Source organism: Bidens hawaiensis, unplaced genomic scaffold (genome assembly GCF_021521415.1).
Source record: "Bidens hawaiensis isolate Kalapana, Puna unplaced genomic scaffold, B.hawaiensis_p1.1 tig00028495_1, whole genome shotgun sequence".
Classification (NCBI taxonomy): domain Eukaryota; kingdom Viridiplantae; phylum Streptophyta; class Magnoliopsida; order Asterales; family Asteraceae; genus Bidens; species Bidens hawaiensis.
Window position 1 is genome coordinate 41,267 of NW_027494657.1, and position 18,092 is coordinate 59,358.

The following is an 18,092-nucleotide window of genomic DNA, read 5'->3' on the forward strand; positions in this document are numbered from 1 at the left end:
TATTAACCAGGTATGAGTTTCTTTATCCTCAAGGATAGAGGTAGGTTTGCTTACATCTCACACTCCTCGGACCCTACTAATAGCTTTGATATTGTGAGATTTACTGTGTATTGTTTTTGTTGTTGTTGGTTTGGAAATGCCTAAACCTATCATAAATCCGATATGTTGTCATCTCTAATCCTACATCTCCATCCTTTGTGTATATATAAAATGTTTTATTATTTCATTCCCTATAATTTATATAATGTGTTTATGTGACAATATTTAATTGTATGGATGAATATGAGGGATGAATAGTGAGCCCTAGTTTCGGGTGATGGACATGTTTTTCCCATTATGAGGTGAGGAATGGAATGACAAATTATAGTTATTGTCGGAAACCTACCGGAAATTAAGAAGAATAAATAAGAGTGGTTGCAGGAACAAGACAGACAATTAACTTGTGTTTTAGCCTTTTAGGGTTAAAGTACGTTTAAGTATTTTGACATTTAACCCTCTATCTTTCCCAAATTACATAAAATGTGTTAATCAGTTTGTTTATTATAACAAATAATCGTCTCTATCTTCACTAGCTACATTTTGATATGGATATAAAAACATACGTATATATAAATTTATACATGATATTGAATTATCGATATCTTACCACGAAAAATAATCTATTCTGTATTAGTCCTTGATCAATATCCGATATTTTTTCGCATTAACTTCATATGTTTTAATGTGATTTTCTTAATTTTTAAGGATGAAAATAGGGATGATACGTGAATGCTAAATAAGATTCTCCATGTGGACTAACAAATGTAAATAACTTGTAAAGGGTACGTAATTATAATACTGAATTCCAACAATCACATTTAATTGTTCTAAGAGATTTTATAGGTTATTAATGATTAATTTTTTATATTAGAATATTGAAATCAATTTTATGTAAAGATTGATTATTAGGGATCTCTTATGTTGGCGAGAGATTTTTCATTAAAGGGTTTTTTTTTTTGTTGGTAATGCTTCTAATATTTAGAGCATCAAACTTATAATGGATGACTGAAATTCTGTCTCATTATTCGAACTTAGGTATTAATGATTGATAGGCCTAATAACTTATTGCAGAGTCAAAATGCCGTTTAAAAAAGAAAGAAAAAAAGAGAGAAAAATATATGTTAAGAAATAATTAGCCTTCCTTTTTTGATAACACCTTTCACAAATCACAACCGAAATCTAAATAGGAATGTGCATAAAATCAAATTAACCGACCCATAACCGAGTTAATTGGATTAACCAAACCACTATAACCGAACCTAATCAAGAACCAATGGACCGATTTTGACATATTATGATAAACCAAAATTAGTGGATCGGTTTTGATTATTCATAATTCTATAGGGGTTGCAACCGACCCAGCCCGACCCATGATTTAGTAAACCATGTTTAACCACCAAATCCACTACTTTTAATTAATCCATAACCAATTATCTATTAAAAAGTTTTACTTGGGTATGATTCTTTCATGTTGAATATTTGTTATTAATCCTATGGATTGTACAAAGTTTATTTAATACATCGTAACACATACAAATGTCAAATGGTAGAGCTTAAATTATTTAACCCCGAATGTCTAGTTAACAACAATTTGTTTAATGGTTAACAAATTTTCAAGCCCAAACTTCATACCCAATTACTTTGTTTCTAGCTCATAGTTAACCGAGCCATAAACAAATAGATTCAACTTATAAAATTAATTATCCATAACGACAATTATCATACTTCGGTAAACCTATAATTTAGGTATGGTTACGGTTTTGGGCCAAACCAACCCATGCGCGCCCTAAATCCGGAGCATTGGCGGTGAAAAAGACGTTCACAAACACCATAGAGGCTAACAACGATAGATGCATGACTCGCATACGGATGGTTGTGTAGCCACACTTTTCGGTATTATGTGGTTTCTCATTTGTGGGGAAAGACGCCCACGATGGACACATGCAAGGCAAACAACTTTTTTTCCCTGTTTGTGTAAGTTTAAAATGGTAGTTATATGAATATTCATAAATTTTAAAGAATACATATATAAATGTTTTTTTTTCTATAAAATAAAATATTTTTTTCAACAAAACAAACTCTTATGAATGTTTTTTTTCTTTTATTTGGAAAGATATATTAAATTCAAAAAAATGTTTTCAAATGGGCCGGTTGGAGAAGCTGTTCCGACACCTAACACCTTGTGCTGTAGCCTGTTAGTGAGTCCAAACTCCAAAATACACACACACAAAAAGAGAAAAAAAAACCGCAATCGCCTATCCCTCTAAATTATACATATTGTTACTATTTTATGTATATATTTTCTTGTAAATTCAACTTTTATAGATATATATTTTCTTGTGAATTTTACCTTTTATAGAGATATATTTACTTTGTAAATTTAACGTTTTATGGACGAAAGCGTTGAATATGATACATATTAAGCCTAAAACGGAATGTTCATAAATGTGTATGCATCTCACCTGAAATTGTTTCCGTAATTTCACGCAAGGAAACTTTTTATGCATTTGTTTAGTGAGATTTGATTCTTTTAGAGCACCCCAACAAATTATATGTCGTGGCAAAAGTTGGACGTGTTGAGAGGCCCAGACAAAAATACGTATAGAAATAATCATAAATGGAGGGGGGCGGACTCAAATTTTTGGACAAAAACGGTTAATTTACGTTACATATAAAAATTTTTAGACGAAAACGAGTAAATTTTCACTATTGCGTTAAAAACGAAGGGTGACGGGGCTAACCCTGGTCCTAACTATCCTTTGCCAATGATTATGTGTCCAACTTTTATATTTTTCAATGACTTTTCTCATTTTTATTTTTGTCATCTATGGGATTTGATCTCTCATCACTTGAAAAGACAAAACCTTATCCTAACACTTTGTTTATTAATTTTCATGTTCAACTTTTATATGGATCCAAGTGAATGTTTTTATAAATTTTAGAACTATGGGGTTATAGCTGTTAAAAACAGACTAACATGTTGCATTTACATATTTATCTTGTTTTTCTTTCCGATATAAGGACACATGCAGTAGCATGGGTTAATTCTTCTTGGTGGTCGCTTTAGTAAGATTAACACTTGAATCGACCTTTTTCGACGATTTGGCCACTTTTTTTTTCTAAATAGTTATACCTTTAAACCTGAGCCTCGTTAAAACTTAGAACCTTTCGAAAGACCTATTGTGACGAGTGACTTGTGAGATTATATATGAACCATATTGAAATAACCATATAATTAAAATAACCAACCCTGTGTATATCACAATACCCGGATCAAAGGGCTCTCTAAGTAGGCACATCACATGAAGATGCATGAATACTCTTGCATGACCTCGCATTACAAAATTTGAATCCTCCACCTGTTAAATAGAAAGAAAACGATGTATCTTAGGGACAAATGTAAGTACATATAATTCATCATATTTGTATATAGTAACCATCAAATTATACAAAACTGATTTGATCAAATAAAAAAAAAATTTTGGTATTTCATTTAACATAATATTAATCACTTGTTGAAAGAAAAAACGTAAATTATTTGAACCTTAAACTTTGAAAAGAGACACTATTAATATAAATTTATTCATAGTGTTATGACAATTTATAGAATTCATAAATGAAACTTTGGTACGTAATACGAAATTAAATTTCCCGTTATTTTTGCTGACAAGAATTGTTTTTCTAGCATAAACGCATTTAACAAAATGTTTAAAGACTAATAACGTCAAAAAACAAGAAATGTTTTATCAACTAAGGTGGGAGGGCCGAGAGGCACGGCCAATTTTTTGTCCTTTTGCTAAAGTTTGATTGTTCAAGAATCGGATACAAGTCCGTTTAACACGTGAACGGACTAGGAATCTAATTTACAATTACATGCATGAGTTTCAAAGTACCACCTCATTTTATTGGTTATGAAAATTGTTTGAAGTCTGCTTGTTCAAAAAACGAACTACCTATTTGTGTCCAATTTTTTAAGACCCACTACAAATACTTAATAATTTCCTAACCCATCTAGCTAGTTATAAAATGAATTCTAGAAAAGATACATAACAAAAAAAAACTTAAGAATTTAGTTAAGAAAGTGAAAAATATTATTACATTAACTTCATTGCAACTTGCTAAAACATAACTTTTATAAAATACTAACAATCCCACACGGAGAAGAAATGCCATCATAATAAAAATTTATTTGACAGTTGTAATATCATAGATATATTTCCCAAAATTCATGGATATAAATGACAATTTGCACATAAAGGAATTCATTCATCTTATACTTGATATCTTACCTGTAATGCTTGATTGGCCACCCTTTTTTACTAATTAAAACAGTCATTTAGGGGGTGTTTGGTAGAGGGATTTGATTGGGGAGAAATGGAATTAGAAATATTTCTTTTATTTGTTTTCCACTTTTCATTTCTATTTCTCTTTCTATTTCTCTAAAACTAGAGAATTCCATTTCTCTTTAAAACAAAGAGAAATCCATTTCTCAGCAGCCTCCTCATAGCATGTCACCACCTCGTCTCCGGCCACCACCTCGTCTCCAAGTCTGCAACCGCCACCTCGTCTCCAAGTCTGCAACCACCACCCCGTCTCCGCCGTTCGCAGTGGTGAACACAGTGATGGTAACCGGTTGTAGGTTGCAGGTGGTACGGGTGAACGGAGATTAGGGTTTCAAGTGGTGGTTCGTGGTAGGTTAGGGTTTTCAGATGGTCGGGTGATTGTGGTCGCAGGTGGGTGACAGTGGTGGTGGAAATCGGCGGTGGTCGCAGGTGGCTTCTGATTATCATCATCATCATCGCCACCACAACCACCACCACAAAATCTCCAAAGAGGCAGTGATGACAGATCTGAGCCTCCTTTTTCTATATCTTATGTTCCAAAAATTTGAATCTTTTTAATTTCTTGTGTACTGTGGTTGAAGAAGGGGATTTGGTGGCGGCAGCCAGTGGTGGTGGGCTGTGGTTGAAGAAAGGGCTGTGGTGGTGGTGCTGGTGGTGTGGGGCTGTGGTGGTGGGGCTGGTGGTGGTGGTGGGGCTGTGGTGGTGGTGCTGTGGTGGTGGGGCTGCGGTGGTGAGTGGTGTCAGGTTGGGTGGAGGTGGGGTTGGGTATGGTAGAGTTCTCTGTTTATTTTCTCGTGTACCAAACAAGAGAAATGATTCTCATTCTCCATGCCAATTCTCTTTCTCTACAATTCCATTTCCATTTCTATTTTCTCTCCTTTTATATTCTCTGTACCAAACACCCCCTTAGTGCTTAAGTTACAAATTAAAGGTTGACTTTATCACTATATAATCAATTAATGCAATGTAACCTACACCTTTACATGCCACAAATTGAATATCTTGACTTTTGTAACTCACAAAAGTCAAATAGTTTTCCATGATGTTAACAACAAAAAATTAAATGTAGTGTTATCCATGAATTAAAAGTTGGAGATTTTCTAACTCCCATATCATTGCTTTCAATCATAACCTGAAACAAAGTTAATTCCTCACCTATAATAGCAATGTTTTTGTCAATCTTCATAGCAAGTTATCCAAAAACCTCCATTTTTAATCAAGTTTCTTGTTTGATCATATCTCCAATATGGCTAAGAAACCAAGTTTGGGTCGCCAAAAGATCAAAATCGCCAAGATTCAGATAAAAAACCATCTACAAGTGACGTCTCCAAGAGACGGTCCGGGCTGTTCAAGAAGGCAAGCGAGCTTTGCACATTATGCGGTGTTGAAATTGCTATTGTGGTATTCTCTCCTGCAGGGAAAGTTTTTTCCTTTGGTCATCCTAAAGTTGAGTCGATTGCTGATCGGTTTCTAGCAAGAAGTCCTAATAATGGTCACAACCCAACAAGTTTACATATTGTTGAGTCACATAGGCTTGCCAGCATTCCTGAACTAAACATGCAACTAATGTACATTCCTAACGAGTTAGAAGCCGAGAAAAAAAGAAGCGAGGCGCTAGATGAAATGAGAAAGGATGGCCGGAGCCAGTTTTGGTGGGAAGCACCAACAGAGGACTTGAGTGTGCATGAGCTTGAACAATTGAAGGATTCAATGGAGGAGCTCAAGAAGACTTTGGTTATTCAAGCTAATAATAAAATTTATGCCGAAAATTCGGATTCTATTTCGCTATTCGGGATTAATAATAGTAGTGGAGGCAGTTTTGATCACTATGAGATGAAGCCTGGTCATATCATGCCATCATCTTCTAGTGCTTCTCAAATCCATAATTATGGCTATGTCCATGGTATGTAGTGAAGTCCATTCAGTTTGTTGATATCATGGGAGTTCTGGTAGTTAGTACCTCACTAGCTACTCCTTTTTTTTTTTTGGTTCCTAAATTAATGTTTACAAAAAGAAAAATATTAGTAAAAGTATAAAATAAAAGTATAATAATAATAATGATGTTTTATATCTTGTTTTAAATCAATAATTAATGTATATGAGTTACATATTTGTTGGTTAAATGATGCAGATCAACTTCAAGAGTTAATTAAATAATTAGTACACTTCTATATGCAATGTTTGGAGTAACAAAAATGGGTTAGAATGAATCTCAACTTAGAATATTGACCATAATTTTTAAATCACAAGGTTTTATATGAGACTTATCATCCTCACAAGGTTTTATTTGCATTTTGTAAGTGTTCAACTTCTTTTGAACCTAGTATTTGGATACAAGTTGAAATCAAGTTCTATATCAGTTTTTTTTAATAAAAGGCTCTATCCGAAATATACTACAAAAAATAATGAGAAAAATTAGGGTCGTCCAAACCGCTCGTCACTCGAACTCGCTCGCCGCTCGCTCGTAAATTACTCGGAAAATGCTCGCTCGTTTTTCGCTTGATTGAAAACGAGCCGCTCTGCTCAGTTCGGTTTGTAAACGAGCCAAGCAACGGGCAAAGGTCTGCTCAGTTCGGTTCGGCTCGAATGTCTTAAATCTATTATATATATAATTATATATGAATATAGATAAAACACATACATATAAGCTTACAATTATTTTTACCCCTTAAAATTTTTCATATCCCGTCAATTTTATAGTTTTATTTGTTCGATCAAGTTTTTAAAATACTAGAAGTTTGTTTACATGATCATTATATCTCACTTCAAACTTATTTTTAATAAGAGTTTACAATATATTACACGTTTGTCTTAAAAACTACTAATTTATTTATAAAATATATTATTTACAACCTTCAAATTTGTTTTTTATTGAAAATTTTAAAGTGAAAAATAAATAAATAATGCTCGAAATCGCTCGATGTTCGATCAAAAAATGCTCGATTCGATTTTGACTTGTTTCGGTTTTCGCTCGGTTTGGCTCGTCTTGTGAAGAGCCCTAAGAAAAATACACTTGGGTATATTGGCCCATAAAAATACTGTTCATACGGACCATACCATACCTACACAAAATGACCATATAGTTAACTCTCTAGCCATATTATGCAAACTCTTGTTGGGCCGAACAATAACACAACACGTGGGTTACATAAAAATGTAAAACCAACCGAATAGGCCCCGATAAATAAGGGTGTTTAGGTTCAGATATCCGAACGAGAGTTTTCGGTATCAAATATTTCGAACCACTGCTTTTGTATAGTTTGAAAAATTAAACCTAATGCAATCCAGCATTCCGGTATTGATAACTAATTAGCTTGTTAAGAAAAAAAACAAACGTAATGCAAGTATGTAACATGGTTCTAAAATAATCATATGCATATTTGTTACATTGTGTCTCAGATTCATAAATGAATAGAACATGATTTTTGAGCATAAGACATTAAATGCTTTTCACTACAAAACACAAGTTTTTGTTGATAAAACTCTAACAAATACATCACAAATAGCGCTTTGTGAGTCGATGAAGGAAAGGAATAAGTCTCAGAATAATTTCATCTCTAAATATATTGCTTATACCATAGGGATCAGATTAGTTATTACATAGCAATGTCCTAAGGTGATATGATTTAAGGAAACAAATATGTCACAACTTGGAACATTTTAAAGCATAATTTATATACGTGTCGGTTTAAGCTCAATGGAAAATGGAATAACATTCGAATAAATATACTCCAACATATATATAACATTTGGCGATTTTATAGTTTATTTGTGAAGAGAACATCAGACTGAAACACTTCTACAGGAAAGCCCGACGTCCGGATGATGTATTGGAGGCGATTAGGTTTAACACCTTTTTTCGAATCAAGATCGAACAGGGCAAATACACACCTCTTGGTTTGAAAAACATGGTTTAATTTAACTTTTTAAGATGTAGTCTATGTTGGAAATCATAATCAAAAGAACAAAATGTTTTTGATCAACAACAATTGATCGGCTCTTTATTAATATAATCAAACTGAAAAAAGACCACACAATAATTATTAACCACACCAATCTATTTATAACCTAAACCAAATGTTACTCGAACTCTTATGAGCTTATTGTAATAAAAAGATAATTATAATAACTTTATATATCTCATTTAACTAAAATAACCGACTCAAACTCAAACTCTAATAATTTAAATATGCATCAAGGTTAATCCTTCAGTCTGGCACAAGAGGCGCCGTGGTTTGTCACTTTGTCTTTTCTAGCTTCTTGCTAGTTATTGATTTCCATAAAATTTCCGTTGTTGATAAAACTAAAACTAAAAGGATAGTATTTGTAGATAATGTTGGGACCGAGATAAATCAAATAACAATGTATGTAGTCATATAGATTTGCTGATGTTGAGACGAATCGTAAGTCTTAACTCGTAAGCTTTAGGCGGCAGTCAACAAATTCGGTATGAAAATTGGCTTAACATCAAATTGGGTTGAGTACGTAATGGATTACACAATGTAGAGGCAGGAGGTGTGCGTCCATGTGAAAACTTGAATACATTAAACAATATTAGATGGTGGAAGGCCTATAGATGAACACGTACGTAGTCTCATCTTTTAATCATTCAACAACGAACCAACAATATGTCGATTGCAATACCGATGGAAAGTAAACACTTTGACCTTTTCAAACAAATTAAAGATCTGTACGTACAAAAATGCATCATAAATGATTTTTTAACTGCTAAATTTTTTTCTCTTTATTTTATTCCTGTGTATCAAATGAGACTGAAACCTACAATAATTTGGTTGAAGATCATACTAAACCAAGTTAGTGGTTGTCATACATAAATAAACATTCGCATAGGTTTTTGAAAAATCGTACTTCAAATATGGAGGACTCATATCAATCTGATTTTGTTTTATAAATTTATAGGTCATTTAGATTCTAATTATCGTCATCATCATCGTACTCAGTATATCTCACAAATAGCAAAGTTGTGGTAGGGTCTGGAAAGAATAATATGTAGAAAACCTTACCTCTACCTCATAAGGATAGAGAGACTACTTCCGGTGAGACCCCCGACTCAAGAGTAGTTTTGCATCAAACATTGGACATAAGACACATAACATTCAATCATCAAGACACCGGCTAATTTGTGCATGTACCCTTGTCTTTCGGCTATCAACGCCACCACATGATACCTGATTAACAATCCGCCATTTTTAACGTAATTTTCACAAGATTAGTAAAATAAAATCAAAATTAGTGCAATTTCACTTTTGCCCACCCGTGAATTCACACATATATACATTATCTGCACGCACCATAAGCAGGGCGCGTCGTTTAGATTCTAAACGACCTATAAATTTATAAAACAAAATCAGATTTATGAGTCCTCCATATTTGAAGTACGATTTTTCGAAAACCTATGTGAATGTCTATTTTCAAAGTAAACTTTAGAACAATATTTTTAACTTTATTTATTGATTACTTTTAATCGTGAGCTTTGAAAATAATCCATTATTACCAAAGAAATTCATAAATCTCTAATGAAGACGACTTAACGTTTCGGTCTATGCCATTTATCTTGTAGTGGTATACCATATATTATATATCTATATCTAAAGTCAACAAATACCACCGACGATAAACATCATATCATCCATGATTTTATTTTCCGTGCCATTATAAATTTATAATATATTATGCTATGTTGCAATAATTATATAAAAAAATCATTTCACAACTCTTATACATACTACATAACAGCCAGCCAAAACAACAAGCAATTATCCACACAACATGAAGATATCATTTTTCACTTTCATTATTATCTCCACCTTAGCACTTTCTTCGGCTCAATCTCCTGTCCTCGACACTAACCAACAGCCACTAGTAACCGGACCGTCCTACTACATCGTGCCCGCCGTTAGCGGCCGAGGTGGCGGCATAAAACTATCCCCGACAACATTTAACCAGACATGCCCACTAGACGTTGCACAAGAAAACAACGAACAGTTAAAAGGTGACCAGTTGAATTTTCAACTGGCCAATAGAGGCGGTGTCATTCGTGACACCGCTGATCTAAATATTAGATTCACTGGTGCAACAACATGTGGTAAGCCTGCGGTTTGGCGGATCGAAGAGGTTAATGGGCAACGAGTTGTGACGAGCCGTGGGACGTTAGGGAACCCGGGCGCGGGAACGATTAGCAATTGGTTCAAGATCCAGAAGTTTGATAATGATTACAAGATTGTTTTTTGTCCCACTGTTTGTAACACTTGTAGGCCAGCTTGTGGAAATATTGGTAGTACTATTGCTAAAAATGGGCGTAGAAGTTTGCTTTTGAGTAACGACCCTCTTAAGGTTAAGTTCATCAAAGCATAAACATAAGGTTTGATTATCAAAGTAATAAGTCTTGTGGTGTAATGATAATAAATGGGTTGTCATAGATCTTATTATGTCAATAAAATAAAGATGTGTGCTTGAAAAGTTGAACTGATATCTGACTATATGTATGTTTTTATTCATATTAATATAGATGGTTTTGTCTAATTCTTTGTGTTCAAGGCTTGATGCAAAGCTAATATCTAGCTGATGGTCTCACTAAAAACAATCTCTTTATTTCTACAGGCTAGAGGTAAGATTGTTTGTATCTTACCCTCTTTAGACCCTACCATAGCTTTGTTATTAGTGAGATTTACTGAGTACGATAATCATGATCCTAATGATGTAACTGGATTTTAAATGTCACATATAAATTAATTTAAATCACCTGCTTATATGTGTCGGCAAGTTTCTCCACCTACGAATACGTATCTTTCTCACGTTCAAAGTCCATATATTATACCAAATCAAGAAACTGGCACTGCTGATTAATAAAAAAAGAAGTTTAATTCACCAAAGGTCTATTCTGTTGTTACAAGCAGTTATGATAAATTACAATTAGAAAAATGATCGGGACTAATCTCGATCGCTTTTTATAGATTACTAACGGAACTACATTGAAAGATATCGATGAACAACTTTGCGGACATATTGTCTACAACTTTACTGTTTCCAACGAACGTCTACCAACAAAATCACAGATGACCCAAAACCTACGGTTTTATCGATGGTTTTGTCACACCCCGACCAAAGGCGGCGAAACATGCCGGGGTGCAACGTGATTGGACAAATACACAAGACACTATTAAAGTGACAATATTTAATCAACTCATTAATTTCATTCAATCACCAAAGTAACACATATTGTTCATACAAATAACATCAAAACATAAGAAATATATATTGTTCATTCTTCTAATAACCTAGCGGTATCAAAATAGAATGACGTCTTCAAACTCCAACTCAAGTAATAATCAAACCTGTAACATGCATAAAATAACATTTGTCAACACGTATGTTGGTGAGCAATTTCATAGTTTTGAGTATATATAATATGAGTGAAATCCACAAACGTATATGAGACTATAAATAAAAGCATCAATCATGGTATATAAAACATATGTAAATGAGGATCCTTTCTAATCGGTAAGAATGCCGACATACTTGGATAATGAGGCCCTATTCTACTAGCACAAGGCTAAGTAATTAGGGGAGCGTATGATCATACTTAATGAAGCTCAACAACAACATAAAAATAAACACTCGCGCACATAAAGCATATGAGACATATAACACACAATAGAGCAAGTATTCTAGCATCATATACCCTAAAGTTTGTGGTTTGAGAAATGAGTATAATATAAATCATTTTGTTTGAATAAGTATGCATGTTACCCCCAAAAGATAAAAGTGAAAACGGGGGATGAAATGTACTCACGTTAACTAAGTAACTTGAAAGATTGATTCGTGAATAATCGGAGATCGGATTTAACGAGCAAGACCTAGATTAAACGGGTCTTAAGTTAGTAGGTAGTCTTGGAAGGGTTTAAAATAAAATATGACAAGTAAAGTAAATAAATGAAGTTTATGGTTTAAAAATGTAAATACTTGGGAAATTAAAGACATGTTCTAAAAAGTAAGTTTACTCGAAACCGGGTCTTGGTATTTCATTCATAATTATTACTCAACCTATGTTAAGTAACTTATGTGGGCTATAATGCACTAATGCAAGACCCTTTGGGTATATGAACACCAAAACAAGGTTTTAATCGAGTGTTCGGATTTGTTAACTTGGGTCTAGATAATTAACTAAACTCAAAGTTAACTTTCCAAAATGTTTTGAGATAACTCAATAAAATCGAAAGACTTAACCAAGTATATAGTTATATTATGAAGAACCTTAACGTCCGTTAAGTGTGTATTTGGTATCACCAGTCCAAGCTTGTTATAAGATCAAGTTGGATACCGACACACCAAGTAAGTTGATAAAATACTTAAAATTAGTTTAAAATACATTCTTGAAGAAAATATGAGTTTCGATGGCCAAAAACACACTTGTGTGTCTTAGGCAAGTGAACTCGGTTTAGTTCGGTTTTGGTTCGGTCCTTGACTCGGAATGATACCGAGGATGGTTGCCACATACCCAAATACCATAGAACTATCAAAATGGTTTTAGAAGTTACAAGGTTCAAATCTTTCATAAACATGTTTATTTAACTATTTTAAACAAAACTAGTAAACAAAACTATTTAAAACAAAAGCTAGTAAACAAGAGTTCGGTCTTGGTTCGGTCTTGATTCGGGTCTAATCTCGGGATGAAACCGAGACTAGTGACTTCATACCCAACACCATGAAACTCTTTAAACATGAATTAAAACTAAACTACTTACAATATAAACAAAAGCATTAAAGGGAAATAGTATAAACAAGACTAGTAAACAAGAGTTTGGTCTTGGTTCGGTCTTGATTCGGGTCTAATCTCGGGATAAAACCGAGACTAGTGACTTCATAACCAATACCATGAAACTCTTTAAACATGAATTAAAAGCTAAACTACTTACAATATGAACAAGACTAGGAAAGCATTAAAGGAAAACAGTATAAACAAGAACTACAAAGAGTTCTCCATGTAGCCTTGCCTTGTAGCATATCACCTCCCGAAGAAGATGAAAAGGGGTGCATATTATATATATGTTGTGCCACAAGATATGAATTAATAAGTAACAAACAAGAATTAAAGAAGGTTATTGCTTGATTATTAAGAACCTTAGAGGTTAGAGATATGAACTTTATTTGGGAGAGAAAGAAGATGAATGAGCAAAAAATAATGAAGAGGATGGGGTTGTTTATATAGGGAATGAGTCAAACTTGTTTTCCTTGTTTTATATCAATACTTGCATGTGTTTTTAAAAAAAAAAAGGTTTAAATAATACAATCTAGTAACAAATCTAAAAGGTAAGAGATGATTATGAAACATAAAAATCCAACATTTTATATTAGTGAAAGATTTGGTTTACAAATCGGGTCGGGTTTTGATACAAATACAAATACAAAAAAGATCGAAAATGACGAATGTTACAGGTTTTGTCTAAGTGTTATGGACAAAAATGTAATGTATATTTAATTTTGTAAAAGTGATAACTTTTTAAAACTTTCCGGAAAGCGAATTAAGCTATACTTAGAATTTACGAAATATGCAGTATACCAAATAAAGCTTTCATTACAATAAAGTTAAAATTCATTAATATATTTTTATACAATATAAAAGAATCTAGGGTCCCGAATCCCGATCATGACTAAGTAGAGGAGGGATTGTCCCGATCCTGAGTGTTGTCTGAATAAATCGTTTATTCTCTCTTAATATCATTTTTCGGTCATCAAATCCTGAGTGTTACCTGTTTTTATAGTCTTTTTATTGTAATTTGATAATTTTTATTGAGAAAAAAAGTCACGTGAATATTTTGGTAATTCTGAAAATTCAAATTAATTAATAAATCTAATGCCAAAGGTCTTGTAGTCTCATCAAGGTTATCACCCATTGTGGTTGAAGCTTCTAGTTTAATGGTAGATAATTATGTAGATTTAAAGTTAATTGTTTGCTAGCTAGAGTCCTGTAAAGTGCTTTACAAAAAAAATGGCAAATACAAACAAAATTAATCTTGCAAAATGAACATGCAGAGTAAAAACATATTAAACAAACGTTAAAAATTAAGTTACCAGCTATAGATTTTTTTTAACTAACGCCTTTTCCTATTCTTACTTTCAACAGGATTTCAACCATGCTTATTTAACGCTTCGGGTCCGACTCATAAAGCCCCATAGGTGAAACCTCCGACATCGATCCTAGGCTTGTATCGCTAGACAAATTAGATTCATCTGAACGGATTTTGACTTGAAAGAGGGGAAATAAGCGATCTAAACTCAAATGATAAAAGGTGTTTATATAGATTATCTGATTTTTTCCTATATATATATATATATCAACATACATTATACACATCAGTAACACATGCAAATATAATTACGAACCACTTCATTTTCTTATTGAATGACGATTATAACAACTTACAAGACTATTTATATATAGTTTACAGTCATTTATTCTTACATGTATAGTTTAAACACAAGTTAATTAAATAACCAAATCAATTCATTCGTAGCCGTAGAATCAAGTTCGATCATAATGATCATGCTTTCTTGAACATAACCTTGAAAGGCACATCACTTATAGCCAGACGTCGTGTTCCATTTTCGGTAATCTTAACCCCGATATCTCCACAAACCGGCCTGCAAAAGCTGCACACTTGCGGACAGAAAACAAGCTTGTAATCATCTTCATACTTCTGTATCTGGAACCAGTTGCTTAATGTTTCCCGACCAGGGTTTCCAGACACTCCATGAGCCGATACGATCAATTGCCCATCGTACTCCTCGAGGATCCAAACATTTGACTGTACACATATTGAAGAAGCCGAAAATATGATGTTAAGATCCGTGGCTTCCCGAATGACTCCTTTTTTCGGGTCGACTGGAGTGAATGTTAATGGCAAGCCATTGTCCACTTCTAGGTCTGCTTGGACTACGTCTAGTGGACATGACTCGTTTCGGGTGGGGGCTAGTGTTAAGCCACCGCCCATTCCTCGGAAGACAGGCAAGATGTAGTATATGGTTCCTGAACGGAGGATGTTTCCGTCAATGTCGCGAACTGGGTCGGGTGATTCTTGGCTTAAAGAGAGTGAGATTGTGGAGAAAAGAAGTAAGATAAATGTTTTCATCTTGTGTTATTGTGTAAAGATGGTTTGAAATTGTTTGGGGTGTACTTTTAGTTACATGGTATAACACGTATACATAGGATGGATGAGATGTGATTTTGGGGGTTGTATTTTTTTTAGGCGGCACGTAATTGTGTGTAAAAGTCGAACGATCATATCTAATTGGCAACTTGGAATTATCAAGTTAGGTAGGTGTATACTAATCGATTAAATACATTTTTTTGAAAAATCTGTTTATATATATATGGTGGAAGTGGCTTGAAACTTGTTCTAAAAAACTTGAAAAAAGTGGCTTTTGTAACACCCATAAACAAAGGTGATTGTTATTTAAATTAACTAAATTATTTAATTTAGAGGAATTCACCAAAATAGTTATTTGACTTGACCAATTTAATTGATAAACTTTTTATACTTGTTAGTGCGTACATTGTTTAACTTAAGGCGACAATATCAATGGGTTGGGTTGAATTTTGATGATGAATTAAAATGGGTTTGGGTAATGCTGGGTATGGGTCATGATAAGTTTTTTAAAAATAGATGGTTAGGACTTACGATGGGTATATGTCAAGAATCAAGATGGGTAAAGTTAACTCATCTTGACCCCAAGTAAATATTAAAAAACAAAGGGTTTTAAAAACCCCTAAAAATTTTTAAAAATTTAATAAAAAAATAATAATTCAAAATATAAATCAAAAAGCGCAAAAAACAAAAAAAAAACTAAAATTTTTACCCGTTGTATCGTTCGTTAAAAAAATCCGGATTTTCATGGTTCAGGTTCGGTTATGCTTTTTTTTTTCAATTTGGTCGGTTTCGTTTTCAATGTTTTCGGTTTCGTGGGTTTTGTTTGAAATAAATTGGATGGAGCTTGTTTAATTTAGTCCATTTTAACCCATAACCAAAAGTCACTAGCATTTTCTCAACTCATCTTGACATTCTTGCAATTTTTTTTAATTCATCCTGACTTATTTTAATTTTAAAAATTATCTATATTGATAAAAACAACTCATCTTGATTTGTTTTGCCACCCCTACAATTAATGTTGGAAATTATTTAATCACGTTAAAGTTATGTATATGTTTTGCTTTTGTAATATATAGTAAAATTTAAGTTGGGTTTTCCATTCAACTTCAAAGCAAAAAAGTTGGTATGAGATTTTTGACACTTTAGAGGTTGTAGTTTATGAGTTCGATCGTGTAGGTTTCGTATTTCAATAAACTTTGATATATTTAAGAATCGTGAATGTCTAACTATTAGGTAAAAACATTTCGTTTGTCTACGTTGATTGGAATGAAATATCCCGTTCGTGGATGAGTACAAACTATTGCTCTGTAATTAGCACCAACCGTAATTATCACTAAGCAAATAAGGTACTAGTTACTACAACTAAGTAGTAACTTTACAATTTGTGACATAGGTTGCCACTTATATTAATAGTCACTGATGCACATATGTATTTTGTATGATTATGTGCCACAATCTAGTTTAATGCAAATTTTTAACCAATCATGCATATCCAAAACAGTCATGGGGTGTAGTTGGTAATCTAGTGGCAGTTGCAAATCCTATTAAACACCTAAAGATCCTGGGTTCAAGTCCAGGAAAGTACGAAATTTGTCGTTAAAAAAACAATATAGTATGTATCCATAGCAAATGTGATCAGCGGCGACCTCTAGCAACGACTCAACCTCTTGAGCCTGTTGATCGAGGCTTCGCCCTGACCCAGTTAGGGTTGTACCCCGTTTGAGATTGTATGGTTTAGGGGCTTCACCACTAACTAGAACTCTTGAGATTTCATCATGTGTGTATACCACCCCTTTTAACTTGATTCAATGTTAATACATTCCCCAATTTCTCATTTGGTTTTAAGTTTTAACTAAATCTGATTTCGCTAAAATCTTATTAACTAATGACACAAACAATTAGAATATTGTTGATCGTTGCTAGAAGTCGGAATTCATCTTCAATTGTATGAAAACAAGATTTAAATCAAATACGCACAACTCATGTTGCTTAAGAAGCAAATAACTTAAAGTTTCTTGATTTCAAGATTCGAAAAAGAATTGGTGTTTTGTTGACTTAAGAATTATGATGATATCAAGATTGATTGAGAACTTCTTGCTCTTTTATTATCGTTATTATTAATCTAAAAAATAAGTTCGAATCAAGATTTAAAAATTACTAACTAGTTTGCCCTGCCGTCGGGTTTTGACCAAATATGTATATACTACTATAAAGGGAAAACTTGAAAATGTAGCGTGTACAAACTGCATCATGTTCATTAAATAATATATTAACTTAAGTAGATGATCACATGCCTAACTTCATATTCAAAGATGACAACCAGATCGGATATCATTGCCAGGCATCCAGCTGACTTAATCATGCCCAAATTAGTCTTATACTCTTATCCAGATCCCCTATAAATACATCCAGCTGATTTATATCTATACACTTTTATACAAAAAATATTTACATATTATACTAATATACATTGTTATAATATGTTTCAAAACATAATTGATGAAATCCAAAAATCTACAACAAACCATGTTTATTAAATATT

The 18,092-nt window shown here is 33.2% G+C and overlaps 3 pseudogenes; 2 read left to right on the forward strand and 1 right to left on the reverse strand.

The window, feature by feature from the left end:
- The first annotated feature begins 5,491 nt into the window (after positions 1–5,491).
- LOC143577234 (agamous-like MADS-box protein AGL61 pseudogene) lies at positions 5,492–6,293 on the forward strand (annotated as a pseudogene).
- A 3,853-nt stretch (positions 6,294–10,146) lies between these two features.
- Positions 10,147–10,915, forward strand: LOC143577235 (miraculin pseudogene; annotated as a pseudogene).
- Positions 10,916–14,775: 3,860 nt separating this feature from the next.
- On the reverse strand, positions 14,776–15,600 carry LOC143577236 (kunitz trypsin inhibitor 5 pseudogene; annotated as a pseudogene).
- Between the last annotated feature and the right edge of the window lie 2,492 nt (positions 15,601–18,092).